General features: G+C 37.3%; 1 non-coding gene across 1 annotated transcript; it reads right to left on the bottom strand.

Moving 5' to 3' along the window:
• Window positions 1-1,045: 1,045 nt before the first annotated feature.
• On the bottom strand, window positions 1,046-1,152 carry LOC113848593. The gene has a single exon (XR_003501857.1). It is a non-coding gene; the product is annotated as a small nucleolar RNA R71 (small nucleolar RNA).
• Between the last annotated feature and the right edge of the window lie 7,869 nt (window positions 1,153-9,021).

Genomic DNA, 9,021 nt, shown 5'->3' with positions numbered 1-9,021 from the left:
GATATTTAGATCTTAAATTTACTCATCACTTGCTGCAATCCTAGTGCACTTGCTAGTGTAGATTGCTAACAACAAGTTTTTGGCGCCGTTGCCGGGGGATTTTGCATTTCAATATCATTAGTAGTAGAAAAGTAACTAGATTGAGCATTTATTTTGTTGATTTGCTTTCAAATTATTTTCTGCATAATTTTACTGCACCTTGTGTAATATTCTGCATAACATTTCTGTCTGCTGCATAGAAATTTTACATCTTTGTTATCTGCATAATTTCAGTTTTCATTGTTCTTCATAGTTGTAATTGTCATTCTGCATATTTGTACATGATTTTACAATTCTGCAATTGCTAGATTTAAGTTTCTATATGCTTTTACTGATAGATTTTGCATGAATTCTGTTGTACATTTCTGAATATCAATTGTGGTCTAATTTTGCTTCAAACTGATTTGTATATGCGTGGTAAAAACAAGAATAAATCAATTCTGGTCTTTGATCTTGACATAGACATAACTTTGAGAAGATTGAGAAAAGAGTCTAGAGCAGAAAAAGCCATAGGGAGTGATAGTGAGTTAGAAGCTGTCCATTCTCCAGAATCTCAGAGTAATTCTAGAGTGAAAAGAACATCTACACCCTTTAGACAACCAAATCCAGCAATAGAAATGGCAGAACAGAACAGAACAGATTTAGAACATTAGGGGACTATGCTATTCCTAACATGCAAGGTTTTAACTCTTCTATAATTAGGCCAACTATTCAAGCCAACCATTTTGAGATTAAACCTGCCCTACTACATTTAGTCCAACAGGATCAGTTTGCTGGAGGAAATTCTGATGATCCTAACTTGCATATTTCAAATTTTCTGCAGCTATGTGACACCATAAGAATGAATGGAGTTAGTGAAGAAGCTATCAGATTAAGACTATTTCCTTTTTCCTTGAGAGATAGAGCAAAATGTTGGTTACAAGCTCAACCACAAGGAAGCATCATAACCTGGACAGAACTTGTGAATAAGTTTTTAACTAAGTACTTCCCTCCATCCAAAGTTGCTAAGTTGAGAGGAGAAATTACATCCTTTGTGCAGCAAGAAGGAGAATCATTGTATGAAGCATGGGAAAGATACAAAGAACTGCTTAGAAGGTGTCCACATCATTGTATTCCAGATTGGATGCAATTGGAGACTTTTTATAATGGGATGAATGCAGTAACAAGAACAATGGTTGATGCTGCTGCTGGAGGTTCATTAAATACAAAGTCCTTGGAAGAAGCTCAAAGGATTATTGACATGATGGCATCTTCAATGTATCAAAATTCAAACTCAAGGAACCAAGGAAGAAACTCTGGTCATGAAGCTAAAGTTCTGGAAACTTTTCTTGCACAAAATCAGCTACAAAATCAATTGTTTTCAGAACAATTAGCTGCCTTAACACAACAAATCAACAATCTGCAAACAGGGAGTATGCCTACCAGTCAGCTAAGTTGTGATTTTTGTGGAGGAAACCATGCAAATGGTGCATGTGAGGCATCCACAAGTGAACCACAAGAGCAAGTGAATTATATGAATAATTTTCAGAGACAACAGCCATCATATCCCCCTGGATTTCAATTTTCAAATAATAGAACTCAGCAGTATTCTAATTGGAATAATTAATATTCTGCTGTAAAGAATTCTAATTCAAATTTGCCTTTTTCTAATGCAGGTTCAGCAACACAACAGCCTTATTTTCAGAGAAATTCGTCCACTCAACCTCAAGGAAATCAGAAATTTTCCAAGCCTATGAATGAGAGGTTGACTGAGATGGAAGAGACTATGCTGCAATTCATGAAGGTGACTCAAACAAGCTTCAAAAACCAAGAAGCCTCTATGAAGAAACTAGAGACACAGATCGGACAATTAGCTGAACAACTATCCAGCAGGGATGAAGGAAGATTTCCAAGCAATACAGTAATCAATCCTAAAGAGCAATGTCAAGCCATAACTACAAGGAGTGGCGCTGTAGTTGCAAGCCCTAAACCAGCAGAAAAGAAAGTAAATGATGTAGTAGAAAGAAACATTGAACAAGATCTGCAACAAGGAAATTTTAAGCTATTGAAGAAAGACCATTCAGAAGAAAAAGAAAAAGTTCCCATGAATTCTGAAAGGAAAACCAAAAAGCAACTCTTTGAGGAAGCTTGTAAGCCAATAGACCCAGAAAAATACAAGAGGCTGCCCTATCCTCAGAGAGTCCAAAATCCTAAACAAGAGGAACAATTTGAAAGGTTTATAAATGTCTTTAAGAAATTACAAATCAACATTCCTTTTGCAGAAGCTTTGGAGCAAATGCCCTCATATGCAAAGTTTATGAAAGAACTACTTTCCAGAAAAAGAAAGCTAGAGCATGATAAAACAGTACCTTTGACAGAGGAGTGCAGTGCCATTCTCAAGAGAAAACTTCCTCAAAAGCTGAAATATCCTGGATCATTTAGCATTCCTTGTGAAATAGGAAACTGCACTGTGGGAAGAGCATTGTGTGACTTGGGAGCAAGCATAAATCTGATGCCATTGGCTGTTCTGCAGAAACTTGGCATGGAGGAAGTGAAGCCCACCAACATTACACTGCAGCTAGCTGATAGATCATACACTTATCCATATGGAGTTGTTGAAGATTTATTAGTTAAAGTTGACAAGTTCATTTTTCCTGCAGATTTTGTAATTCTGGACATGGAGGTGGATTCTAACATTCCTTTGATCCTAGGGAGACCATTTCTTGCAACAGGGAGAGCTTTAATAGATGTGCAGAAAGGTGAACTTATGCTTAGAGTTCAAGATGAGAAGGTAGTGTTTAATGTGTTTGAAGCTTTAAAATATCCAATTGAAGATAGCACATGTATGAAGGTAGATATACTGGATGCTTTCATTACACAACGCCATATTAATGAAATTGATGAACTTGCTGTGTTAGAAGAAATAATATCTGCAGGGAGCAATAAATCTGAACTTCTGCATGAAGAATACATTATGGAAGTGCAGCAGCAACTAGAAGCTCTGCCAATTCAAAAATCTGCAGAAAATTCAGTGAAGGAGAAGCTAGAAAAGGATGATAAAGAAGAGGAAAAGCAAAGGCTAGAACTGAAACAACTCCCTTCACACCTGCGGTATGCATTTCTGGATGAGAAACATGAAAATCCAGTCATCATCAATAATGAACTTAAGGAAGAACAAGAGGAAAAATTGCTCAGAATTTTGAGAGAACACAAATCTGCAATTGGCCGGAGTATTGCAGATCTGAAAGATATAAATCCTTCATTTTGTAAGCACAGAATTTTATTTGAAGAGAATTTTAAACCTGTTGTGCAACCACAAAGGAGGTTAAACCCAGCCATGAAAGAGGTAGTTAAAAAAGAGGTCATAAAGCTGTTAGATGCAGGAATAATATACCCAATTTCTGACAGCAATTGGGTAAGTCCAGTCCAAGTTGTTCCAAAGAAAGGTGGTATGACAGTTGTACCTAATGAAAAGAATGAACTTGTCCCTACTAGGACTGTGATTGGATGGAGAATGTGCATAGACTATAGGAAATTAAATGATGCAACCAGAAAAGATCATTTCCCACTACCATTTGCAGATCAAATGCTAGAAAGACTTGCTGGACATTCATTTTATTGTTTTCTTGATGGGTATTCAGGATATAATCAAATAGCTGTAGATCCTTTAGATCAAGAGAAAATTGCATTTACATGTCCATTTGGAGTCTTTGCATATAGAAGAATGCCATTTGGTTTGTGTAATGCCCCTGCCACTTTCCAAAGATGCATGCTTTCTATTTTTTCTGATTTGGTAGAAAACATCATAGAAGTGTTCATGGATGATTTCTCTGTTTTTGCTGATTCTTTTGATGATTGTTTAGCTAATCTATCCACTGTTTTGCAGAGATGTCAAGACACTAACCTTGTGTTAAATTGGGAAAAGTGCCATTTCATGGTACAAGAAGGCATTGTCCTTGGTCACAAAATTTCAGAGAAAGGAATGGAGGTGGACCAAGCTAAAATAGAAGTCATTAGTAAATTGCCTCCACCTATCAATGTTAAGGGAGTTAGAAGTTTTTTAGGACATGCTGGTTTTTATAGAAGATTCATAAAAGATTTTTCCAAGATTGCTAAACCCTTGAGTAATTTACTTATAAAGGATGCAGATTTCATATTTGATGATAATTGTTTGCATGCATTTTCTGTTTTAAAAGAGAAACTGATTTCTGCACCTATTCTTGCAAAACCAGATTGGAAACTACCTTTTGAACTCATGTGTGATGCAAGTGATAGTGCAGTGGGTGCTGTTTTAGGACAGAGAAAAGATAGGAAATTACATGCTATCTATTATTCAAGCAAAGTGTTAAATCCTGTACAAGTGAATTACACAACAACAGAAAAAGAACTTTTAGCTGTTGTATATGCTTTTGATAAGTTCAGATCATATTTAATGGGTTCAAAAGTGATTGTATATACTGATCATGCTACTCTTAAATATCTCTTGACAAAACAGGATGAAAAGCCCTGATTATTAAGATGGATTCTACTCCTCCAAGAATTTGAGCTAGAGATCAAAGACAAGAAAGGGAAAGAAAACAGTGTTGCTGACCACCTATCCAGATTACCTTTGGAGAGTTCAACCACTGCATCATTGGAAATAAATGAAGAATTTCCAGATGAAAAGTTGTTCGCAGTGGATAACATGCCTTGGTTTGCTGACATTGCAAATTTTAAAGCCACTCAATTCATTCCAAAGAGGTTTACTTGGCAGCAAAAGAAAAAGTTCCTACATGACAGCAAATTCTATGTGTGGGAAGACCCATACCTGTTCAAAATTGGAGTAGATGGGTTACTTAGAAGATGCATTCCACAAAGTGAGCAAGCTGAGATATTATGGCATTGTCATAATTCAGAATATGGAGGCCATCATGCAAGTTCAAGAACTGCTGCAAAAGTTTTTGCAAGCAGGTTTCTTTTGGCCTACACTCTTCAAAGATGCCAAGAGGTATGTAGAAAACTGTGACAAATGTCAAAACTGGAAATATATCAAGAAGACATGAGCTGCCATTAACCAACATCTTAGAAGTGGAATTATTTGATGTATGGGGGATTGATTTCATGGGACCATTTCCCCCATCATTTTCACACGAATACATTCTAGTGGCAGTGGATTATGTGTCTAAATGGGTAGAAGCAATTCCCACCAGATCAAATGATGCAAAGGTAGTGATTTCTTTTATAAGAAAGAATATTTTTTCAAGATTTGGTGTGCCTAGAGTGCTAATAAGTGATGGAGCTACTCACTTCTGCAACAAATATCTTGACGCTGTATTAAGGAAATATGGTGTGAAGCATAAGGTTGCTACTCCATACCATCCACAAACAAGTGGACAAGTGGAGGTTTCAAATAGAGAAATCAAGCAAATTCTGGAGAAAGTAGTGAACAGCTCAAGGAAGGATTGGTCAAAGAGGCTGGATGATTCATTGTGGGCATACAGAACTGCTTTTAAAGCTCCAATTGGTATCTCTCCATATCAGTTAGTATTTGGAAAGGCCTGTCACCTACCCCTAGAGCTGGAACATAGAGCATATTGGACTACAAAATGGCTTAATTTCGATCTGTCAAGTGCTGGAAGGAATAGAGTTCTGCAGCTGCATGAATTGGAGGAATTCAGACAGCAAGCATATGAGAATGCAAAGTTGTACAAAGAAAGAACCAAGAGAATCCATGACAAGTTCATTTTGCAAAAAGATTTCAGACCTGGCCAGCAAGTGCTGTTATTCAATTCAAGATTAAAATTGTTTCCAGGGAAATTGAAATCTAGATGGTCTGGACCATTTTTAATAAAGAAGACCTCTCCCTTTGGAGCAATTCTTATAGAAGATCAGAAAACAGGGAGGGAATTCAAGGTCAATGGCCAAAGACTGAAGATCTATCACGGAGAAGAGTTTGCAAGAAACATATCATGCTTGAAATTGGTTCCTCTTGAGTGAGGAACAACTAATGTCAAGCTAGTGACATTAAAGAAGCGCTTTGTGAGAGGCAACTCACATTTCTAACCCAGTTTGAGTTTTCTATAATGTTTTTAGAATTTTGCATATTATTGTTCTGTCAATTTCTGATATGCTGCAAAAATTCTACACAAATACTGCTGAATCTGAGTTTCTGAGGTGCATTTGGTTGCTTAATCTGAGAATTGAGGAGGTAAATGTGTAGTTTAGAGTTTAATATTCTGCATAGTCTGATGTTACCAACTTCTGGAAGTTTCTGCATAATGTATGTGAATATCCTACTGAATCTGATTTTCTGAGACATAATTGAGATACTTGAACTGAGATTCAATGTGGAGAGTGTGTATTTGATGGATTCAAGAGTGAAAATTTAATTAATTGAGGTTTTAGAGGTATTTGATTAATGAGAGGAGTCACTATGTTGCAGGAAAGAAGCTACGCAGAGAATACATTTTGAGGATCTCTGCTGGAACAATCACTTTTACTGATAAAAGTGATTACGCAGAGACAGATGGGAAAATGAGCTCTCTGGAATGCCTCCTTTTTCTGTCAAGAGTGACTACGCACAGGTAAGTAACTTTTAATACTTCTGCGTTAGTACTTTTACTGAAAAAAGTTATCACTTTGCTGCGCGTTATCACTTTGTTCAGCAATAGTGATAATGCGCGCCTCACTCTGAAAAAAACCACTCTCTGGAACATTCACTCTTACGAATAATAGTGATCACGCTGTGAATTTTAATAACATAAAAGTCACTTTTATTCTCCAAAGTAGTCACGTGCTTGGGCGTGCCTATAAATATTGCTAAGAGTGAATACGCACATACGTTTTTAAATCAAAAATCCCTTCCCTCTCTGAGAGCTCTCCACTTATCAACCTCTGCATTGCGATTCAGAAGCTTCTTCTTCCTTGTTCGAATATCATTTTTGCATCTCAACCAAGGTACACTTCCCTCACTTCTAAAATCTGTGATTGGGGTTTCTGTATTTGTATAACTATTTTGGGGAAGTTGCTAAAAAGGGATAACTAAGAATGTTCGAGGCAATTAAATCAATTTGGGGATAGAAAATACTGAGATTAGGTTTTGCTGTAATGAGAGTTCTCTGAGAAAATTCAATTCTGCATTGCACTTTTCACATTAACAAATTTCTGCAGAAATTGATTTGACCTAAAAGACTTTAATAACAATGTTCTGATTGAAAGATATTGAATTTGAAAGTCTGAAATTATCTATTATACTGTGTTCTGCATGTACTGTTTTGGAAAATGTCGAGATGAGTGTTGGGAAACTATTTTGATAGTATTTGCTTCAAGAATGGACAATACTTTGGAGCGATCTTTCCCTGTCAACTATGACATTTCTGCTGGGATAATTGAAATTACATTGCATATTATATGAACCACATTTCTGCAGAATCTGAACTGATAGCAACAGAACTTTCTGAAACTGTAGAATTGAAAATTAGAATACATAGCTGTGCTGAAATTGAGTTAGATTGGGAATATGTGAAATGCATACTTGATTGCAAAATGAATACAACTTGGGAATTTTGGCTGCCAGCACAAAATCAGTTTAAAATTTTGCTCAAGGCATGTAATTATCTTTCTGCGTTACCCTGATATTTGATAAGAGTGTGCACTCTGAATTCTACTGTTAGATCTTGCATGTTTTGAATAAGTTGTGCAATTGGGTGTTGGTACTATTAGTAGACTGCATGATGAGAAGTATTAGAAAAATTTAATTTCTGCAAACTGCTTGATTGAATTTTCTGCAGTATAGGATTATTCTTTGATTCTAAAATTTTAAACTGACAATTACTCCTTCAATGCAGAAAATTCCAAAATGGTTAGGACTTCATTCAACACACCTGTAGGTCCTCCTAAGAAGAAGCAAGCTGCATCTTCTACCACTCCTAAGAAGAGGCAAGCTGCATCTTCTACCACTCCTAAGAAGAAACGAGCTGCATATTCCACAACCCCAACAAGAAGATCCAGCCGAAATCTCCAAGCTGTTGCATCAAAGAGGGCCAGAACTGATGGTGTCTCAAGCTCTTCACCTATTTAGATCTCTGAACCCTCACCTTCTCCCCTCACCTCAGACAAGATCATCTGCACCTACGTCTGAACCCTCACCTTCTCCACCACCTTCAACAAGATCTCCTGCACCTGCACCCTCACCTACACCATCACCCCCACCAAGAACAGCTGTACCTTCAGGATCCTCACCACCAGCCACACATGATCCGAGATTCAGAAGTTTGGCTCATGAAAACTTTTTCAGAGCCAATATTCTAAGAAGAAAAATTGTTCCTGACAGAGCATTCCAAATAGCTGGGAACAACTACCCTGAATTCAAGGAGGAAATCAAGAAAAGAGGCTGGGAATTCTTCTGTGCAACAGCTGGCCTGGGTTGGAGGGAAATAACTCAGGAATTCTATGCCAATGCCATAAGGTTTAAAGGGAAAGGAACCCCTAAGTTCAGCTCCATGGTCAAGGGCATGAGAATTGACTTCTCACCAGCAAATATCAACAGGGTGCTGGAAATTAATTCTGCACAACATGCTGCACAGTTGGACTTCAAAACGTTTAAGGAAAGTCTAGATATTGATTTTGTGCAAATTCTGGAAAGGATTGGAAAACCAGGCACCACATGGGAGCTCAACCAATCTAAGAAGCCAAAGCATATTGTCACCAAGAATCTTCTGCCCTTTGCCAAAGTATGGAGCATGTTTATTTTAAATTCGTTCATGCCTGTCAAACATAGCTCCACACTAGCTGTGAAGAGGGCTGCTCTGCTTTTTGCCATAGTCTCCAACATCTACATAGATGTGGGAGAGGTAATAAGTGAATGTATCTTGGGAATACTGAAGACAAAAAGGGATTCATTAGCCTTTCCTTCAGTAATTACACTACTTTGTGAAGACGCAGGAGTATAGTTTGGTGATTATCAAGAGAAAATCAGAGCTGCACCATCCATTTCTGCAGCTCTGATCAAAGAGATTTATGCAA

This window comes from Abrus precatorius, unplaced genomic scaffold (genome assembly GCF_003935025.1).
Source record: "Abrus precatorius isolate BTA unplaced genomic scaffold, Abrus_2018 Scaffold8, whole genome shotgun sequence".
NCBI lineage: Eukaryota > Viridiplantae > Streptophyta > Magnoliopsida > Fabales > Fabaceae > Abrus > Abrus precatorius.
The sequence above is the reverse complement of the archived record's forward strand: the minus strand, read 5'-3'. Positions and strand labels throughout refer to the sequence as shown.